The sequence below is a fragment of the Callithrix jacchus genome, chromosome 4 (genome assembly GCF_049354715.1).
Source record: "Callithrix jacchus isolate 240 chromosome 4, calJac240_pri, whole genome shotgun sequence".
Classification (NCBI taxonomy): Eukaryota; Metazoa; Chordata; class Mammalia; order Primates; family Cebidae; genus Callithrix; species Callithrix jacchus.
Genome location: NC_133505.1, coordinates 137237741 through 137245864, shown reverse-complemented (window position 1 = coordinate 137245864; position 8124 = coordinate 137237741). Strand labels below are relative to the sequence as shown.

The following is an 8124-nucleotide window of genomic DNA, read 5'->3' as shown; positions in this document are numbered from 1 at the left end:
TATCCTGCAGGATTCTTGTTAGAATGAGACAAGGCCTGGCATACTGACTGCCATCAACGGCAACTCTTATCAGAGGGCTCTGGTCAGTCTCGACTCAGTTAACTTTGAAAGGCATCCAGGAAAACCAAGTTTGTTTTTCTTTTATGTTAAGTTTTCCTGCGCAAGACTCTGTAATAGTTTCCCTACTGAAGCTATTTATTGCCTATTAAGTTAATTCTCAAATTCTTACTATGGAATTAAAAATCTTCTTTTACCTGGTCCTATCTTTCCTGTCCAGCCTCATCTCTTACAATCAGTTTGCAAGAGGCTTTCGTATTCATGAGCTCAGCCCCTTTACCCTCACAACACGCTGTGTGCATTCCCACTGCTCCCTTGTTCCTATTCAGGGGATGCCCTTTCTCGAGCTTGACCATTCCTTTCTCGAGTTTGACCCTTCCTTTCTCTCTGCCAAGCTAAATCAAACCTTTCTATTAAAATATATTGTATGTGTAACATTTTGTATGTATCACATATGTATGCAATACAAACACACACATAATGTATTGCATGTATTACACGTGGTGTAACATTCTGTATGCATAGCTCAAGACCTTTCCTGAGCAAACACTGTGATTTCTCACCATATATTGATCAATTGTGATGCTGACTGCTTATGTCAGGAGTCCTTTCTATTGCCAGATAAATGCTTTGCATGGACTATCTCTGAACCCCATCAGGTAGGACCTAGTATTTTACCAGTTTTGCAGTGAGGCAACAGAGACATAGAAAAGTGAGCAATAGAATCAATTAAATTTAGTCTGAAGTCACACACAGAAAATGGCAAAGCCAGGATTCAAACCCAGGCAACCTCACGTTAGAATCCAACCCCTTAGCTACATTGCCATTTTGAAAGAAGAGACACTTCTTCAATCATATGGAATTTCTTCCTGTTGTTTCCTTCTGTGCCTGGTATTGAAACAATAAAATGAAACAAATCAATTTATTATGTGGAGCATAGTGAACACAGGGGAGAGAAAAATGAAGTGAAGTTGGAGGCTTGATCAAGTGAAGCCTTAAGGGCCATGATCTTTTTTGTTTGTTTGTTTATGGCATTTTAGGTTTTGGGGTACATGTGAAGAACATGCAAGATAGTTGCATAGGTACACACGTGGCAGTGTGATTTGCTGCCTTCTTCCCCTTCACCTATATCTGGCATTTCTCCCCATGCTGTCTCTCCCCAACTCCGCACCCCCTGCTGTCCCTCCCCTATTCCCCCCAACAGACCCCAGTGTGTAGTGCTCCCCTCCCTGTGTCCATGTGTTCTCATTTTTCAACACCCACCTATGAGTAAGAACATGCAGTATTTCATTTTCTGTTCTTGTGTCAATTTGCTGAGAATGATGTTCTCCAGATTCATCCATGTCCCTACAAAAGACACGAACTCATCGTTTTTGATTGCTGCATAATATTCCATGGTGTATATGTGCCACATTTTCCCAATCCAGTCTATCATTGATGGGCATTTGGGTTGATTCCAGGTCTTTGCTATTGTAAACAGTGCTGCAATGAACATTCGTGTGCATGTGTCCTTATAGTAGAACGATTTATAGTCCTTCGGATATATACCCAGTAATGGCATTGCTGGGTCAAATGGAATATCTATTTCTAGGTCCTTGAGGAATCGCCACACTGTCTTCCACAATGGTTGAACTAATTTATACTCCCACCAGCAGTGTAAAAGTGTTCCTATTTCTCCACATCCTCTCCAGCATCTATTGTCTCCAGAATTTTTAATGATTGCCATTCCAGCTGGCATGAGATGGTATCTCAATATAGTTTTGGTTTGCATTTCTCTTATGACCAGTGATGATCAGCATTTTTTCATATGTTTGTTGGCCTCGTGTATGTCTTCTTTTGTAAAGTGTCTGTTCATATCCTTTGCCCACTTTTGAATGGGCTTGTTTGTTTTTTTCTTGTAAATCTGTTTTAGTTCTTTGTAAATTCTGGATATCAGCCCTTTGTCAGATGGGTACACTGCAAAATTTTTTTCCCATTCTGTTGGTTGCCGATTCACTCTAATGACTGTTTCTTTTGCCGTGCAGAAGCTGTGGAGTTTGATTAGGTCCCATTTGTCTATTTTGGCTTTTGTTGGAGGGCCATGATCTTAATGCCACCACCATGGCCATCTCCACAACCACCACTGATAGAGTGTGGGGCAGCAAGGTCAATAAAACAGCAGCAACATGCAGCGCACGCATGGTCCCCAGAGCCCAGCATCGGGGAGCATGTCCTCCCCTTCTTCCTGTGAAGGACATCATTGCTTCTCTGACAGGCTACTCAGTTCAGTCCCTGCTTGAAGGAAACCCTTAGAAGTTGTTATGTCGGGGTGGTAGTGTGGCTCAGTGGAAGCTTCCCATGGTTTGGAGACTGAGGACATGTGTTTCAGTTCCAGTTCTTCCTCTCATTAACTGTGACATTTGGGCAAACTTCTTTGGCTCTTGGAACCTTAGATTCCTTGTCTACAAGGTGATCATACAAATGTCAGTATCACAGTTGTGAAGGTCACATGAGATAGTGCACAGCTTTCAACTGTTTTCTTAAAAAGTGAAGGTGTGATTTTTATAAACATGAAAATTACTTTCATGTTTATAATCTTTAAATATCTTATCCTGTATTTGACAGTAAGAGAAGTAATCCTCTTTCTGCTGTATGAAAGAGGAACATACACATCCAGACCCACTTCCAGCATTAAGCTGAGATGTTTCACAGACACGTGGCTTCTTAGAGTAGACAGGAAAGGTCTACTTTAGCCTTATATGGAAATTTTGGGCTAAACGCTGAATTGTAGACTTTATTTGTGGAGCTAAGTAACACATATGACACATCTTTCTCTAGGTGGCTTGGACCCATGGTGATGTTCTTTAGGATAGGAAATTTTTCCATTTTGAATGGTAATTATAAACTCTGACAGTCTGAGTCATATAATTATTTCATATTCTTTTAAAAGGGTTTTAGTGCTTTTGTGTATAACATTTGTCTTGTTCCTTTTAGATAATATAAGCTAATAAAAATTATTGATTCAGTAGAAAAAGTTTCCTTTATAACAAAAATTTTCCAAGTTGAAAAAGAAATCAGATACTCACATTATTGTTATTTCAATTTTAGCATGGAAATGAACCACTCTCCCTAGGAAATAAAAATGAAATGGTTTTACTTTTAAATTTCAATTTAAAATAAAATCCTAAATTAGTTAGCCGACAATATAATTTACATCAATCTTTCCCTTGTGATGATCAGATGCCAAGTGAAATCTTTATCACGCATCACTAATGTTAACTAGCATCAGGTGGCATAATTCACATATACGACTTATTCAAGGAACTGGTTGCAAATGAGGGTCCCTGAGGAGAAAAGTTCCAACCTGGCTCATTCCTTTTTAATAATATTAGCTTCTGTTTCTATGGAAACTGCACAATCTGTTTTGCTGTTTGCATAAGATGTCTTTAGATTTATTAAAATAGATTCAAATAGTTAAAACTCATAGAAGCATTATGCTTTGAGGACAATATCACATAGACATTTTCACAGATGAATTAACAAATCACACTATATTGTAGGAAACTATGCTTATAAAGTGCCAATTACTATGCTTTTGAATTTCTGTATGTTTCTAAAATACTAATGTTGGAACTCAAAGGGGGAAATGATTGTTTAAAAATCACTTGAATAAATATACCAAAAGAAAAATGGGCAAATCATAAAAACCAATATATGTGTGTGTGTATACATACACTCTTTCTCTATGTAAATATCTACTGATGGCAAAAATGTATATTCACATAATAGGTATATATTATATAAAAATTGGTGTATTGGTGTATTATATAAAATGTATTTAGCTAATAAATATAAACATATATTCTACATCAGCAGTAATAAAGAAATGCAATTTATAATGATAAAATTTCAGTATTTACCACTTGATTAGCCAAGATGAAAAACAGTAAAACCCAGGGTGGGAGAGTTGGGAGGAAACAGGCACAGGATGGGAATGTTGATGGGAAGAATATAAATGGCTGCATATTTGAAGGGAACATTGACAATAAGTATCACAATCCTTAAACAGATGTAATACAGGCATGCCACTTGGCCCAGATGTTATACTTTAGGAGCTGTTTTTCTTTTTTTTTAAGACGGGATCTCACTGTGTTACCAGGGCTGGAGTGCAGTGGCACAATCTTGGCTCACTGCAGCCTCTACCTTCTTGGGTCAAGCGATCCTCCTGCCTCAGCCTCCTGCCTAGCTAGGACTACAAGGAAGCTTATGTAGGGATTTATAAAGAGATAGACTAATAAGGAAATTCATCATAATATTATAATTTTATAAATCGAAATCTAGAAAGACATAAAATGCGTGCCACCAGGAAATTCTTTCCTTTGGTCACACTCCATCAGAGCAACACCCGTGCCTACTTTTACTCCTCAGTGTTTCTCTAGTTCCTCGTATTAGGCCTAGATGCTCAGTCATCATTTGCTGAATGAATTTAAATGATGGTATCAAGCTACAGTTAATTAACTGGAAAGATGTCCAAGATGTGTTAAGTAAAAAAAAAGTGACAAAATAAAATATAAAATGTGATTATTTAAAAAATCATCACTTTATGTATATATGAATGAACTCTATAATAATATACCCCATAATGACTAAATCAGAAAGTGATTGAGAAGTAGATTGTGAGTTTCAGAAATACCTTATCTGCTGTATTTCCCTCAGATTTTCTATGTTAATACAGAGTGACATATAAAACGCAAGAATGCCTAAAATCTCTCAAACAGTTCTTTCAATAAATATAAAATTAAAATTCTATTCAGTAAAAATGGTATGCTGTAATTCAGTGGAAGTACTTTCTTCTTTAGAATAAAAAATGATATGTCTAATGATGTTATAGGTTTTATAAAATATGGTGCCTCTACACTGAACTATTACAGCAATATTTTAGCTGGTCTCTTTGTCTCCTTTCAATTTTCTCACTGATTCACACTGGATTAACCTTCCTAAGCAATCGCATGATTTTGTTTGCCTTCTCAAAATTGTCAATGTTTCTTCTCTGAGTATAGGTCAAGATGTTATGAATGTTTGTGCTCCCCTAAATTCACATGTGGAGGCCCTAATCCCTAATATGATGATATTCGGAGGTGGGAATTTGGGAGGTAATTACAATTAGATGATGTCTTGAGGGTGGATCCCCTATGACAGGATTAGTGTCCTCATAAAAAGAAGAAGAGAGGTCAGATCTCTCTGTCTCTCTCTCTCTCTCTGAGTGTGTGTGTGTGTGTGTGTGTCTTTGCCATGTGAAGACACAGTGAGAAGGTATATATCTACAAACCAGGAAGAGGTTCCTTCATCAGAAACTTAATCAACTTGTACTTTGAATTTGGACTTTCTGGCCTCTAGAACTGTGAGAAATTCTTGTTGGTTAAACTCGTTTCCCAACAATTCTTGTTGGTCTATGGTATTTTGTTAGGGAAACTAGAGCTGAAGCTAGATCTAAACTCTTTAACAGGGCCCACAAAGAGCATTTCATGATAGAGACTTCCTGAGTTCCTTGGCCATTCTCCACATACCTAGCAAGTCTATCATTCTATACCCAATTCTCTTGACATCCTCTATACCTTTCTACTTCTGTTCCTTATTTTTAAATGTTAATTTGCCTATTCATATTGTTATTCCAGACCCACAATCCCAATTTTTGCCTGAGGAAATTCTACTCTTGTTTCAATATCACCACCTCCATGCAGCCTCCTAGATTGTCTTATTCATAACTGAACTTTTCTTTTCCTGGGATGTCATTGTTGAAATTGATTATAGTACTTATCAAAGTCAGCCATATTTAACTGTTAATTGTGAACATATCTGAATCTAAATCATATCTTATTTTGCTTTCTCTTCTCTAACCCTTCACCTGCCCAAATACAAAGCATAAGGCTAAGCAAATACATACTGAATGTTTATTAAGTGCTGGATTAGACTCTTCTATTAGAGCTCCAAGCCTAATGTTAAAATATATTTAATATATTTTAAAATATGTTTTCTTCACAAGGTAATATAGTTTGAATCTTCAAAATCCTTTTTTCAGATTGAAGATTTCTGTACTTGATTGAACACAGGCGACTATCAACACAATCACAAGAGTAATTGTAGAACTTACTATGTGCCAGACACTGAGCTGAACATTTACAGGCACCATGCCATTGACTTCAGTAAGAACTCTCTTGTCTATATACTATCTCCATTTCACTGTAAGGAAACAGGTTTTGAGAGTTTCAAGTAACTTGCGGAAGGTCACTGTTTCAGTCAGTTTTCTGCTGCTATAGCAGAATACCACAGACTGAGTGATTAATAAACAATAGAAGTTTATTTGGCCCACAGTTCTGGAGGCTGGGAAGTCCAAAAGCATGGTGCTCCCATCTGACAAGGGCCTTTGTGCTATATCTTCCTATGGCAGAAGGTTGGAAGGGCGAGAAACTGTGATTAAGCAAGATAGTAAGAGAGAGCCAGAGACCAAGAGGGGGCCAAACTTGCCTGGATAGTAAGCCCTCTCTGGCAATAACTATCCTGCTCCCTTGATAATGATATTAATCCATTCATGAGGGAAGAGCTCTCATGATCTAATTACCTCTTATTAGATCTCACCTCCCAAAACTGTTGCACTGGAAACTTTTCCAACACATAAACTTTGGGAGACACATCCAAATTACAGCAGTCACCTGTAAAAGCAATAGAGTCAAGTTTAAAACCCAAGTCTGTCTAAATGTAGTCTATGCTCTTAATCTCCACACTATATTACCTGGTAATACATGTTTTTATGTAACATTTTACTTGACATTGTGAAAAATCAAAATTAAAATAAACTTAAAAAACAAGAAGCTATTACTTGGAACTATCATTTGGAGCAACAGCATCCTCACTGTGCCTGTTGGGTTAGGGCTGACACCTCTTAGACTGTGAGTGTGTCTAACTAGCATGGAATGTCCTTGTTACAATGCTCTGATGTTCTCAGATTAACATACCGTTATACAAAAGATACATGAATTTATTATTACTTCCTTTAATTATTGCATAAGTCAGATTTCCCTCTGATATCTGTTTGCTTGAAAATATGTCACATAAGAATATTTTCCTTAGATTATTCTAAATTTTTTTTGGTAAAACTTAAGACTTAAACCTGAGCCTTCGATGACAGGGCCTTTATAGATATATAAAGACAAAAAAAAGTCCCCATGTATCATTAAACTAAGTCAGATGAAATTTAAGTAAGTGAATAACACCTTCTACAATAGAGAAGAAAGCATGTACTGTTCAGGTAAAGGCATATGCAGGAAAGCAGGATGCCTGTGGCCTTGCAAAGGTGTATCACCTTCAGAGTTCTAGGTTCAAGGAAGTAGGCTTTGCTCCAGATTGGATGCTGTCAGAAAGCAATTCTGTGATCGGATATCTTTAATAAATTTTATCTATATGGAAGGAGACATGAAGTGAGGCTAAAGCTATAATTAAAAAAGAAGCAGCTTTCATACCAGCTAAGGTAGGGGATGCTTAATAATTTGCGTGGTTTGGACAACATTCTTGCTTTTGTCCAGGTTCAGACTTCTTCTGGAAGTGTCTTGATTTTGTCATGATCCATCCAAGTAGTACAGGGTGCTTGACTGATGTGGGTGTTCTGTGACATTGTGTTCAGCAGGACAGCACCACAATCTAGCTCTGAGTGCCAGGCCAGTATCTAACAACCCCAAGATTTCCCTGATGGCACCAGGCCAGCTCCTGCCTGTCAAGATCTGGTTTTTCTCTTCTCTTTTTCAGGTCCTTAACAAGATTTTAGAATCACTCGGCAACCTCAGAGACTACATCTCTCCTGACACCAATGACCATGGTCTTGAATTCCTTGCTCAGTGAATGTGCTTAGCAAATACTGGTTGGAGAGTAATTTCTCCTATTTCTCTGGCCAGCTTGACTTTAGGGTGACATTTGGCTGGATAAACAAAAATATCTTAAAATAACATAAATCTAATTTTAAATCTGCTTGGGAAATCATACACCATTAGTAAAATATGTTCTCTTGGTTCTAAATATACTACTTTTTCAGTTTAG

The 8124-nt window shown here is 37.4% G+C and overlaps 1 long non-coding RNA gene across 1 annotated transcript; it reads right to left on the bottom strand.

The window, feature by feature from the left end:
* Nucleotides 1-772: 772 nt before the first annotated feature.
* On the bottom strand, nt 773-6749 carry LOC118152700 (uncharacterized). The gene is made up of 3 exons (XR_004741431.3): nt 6673-6749; nt 3123-3165; nt 773-2498 (listed from the first exon to the last, which is right to left on the bottom strand). It is a non-coding gene; the product is annotated as an uncharacterized LOC118152700 (long non-coding RNA).
* Between the last annotated feature and the right edge of the window lie 1375 nt (nt 6750-8124).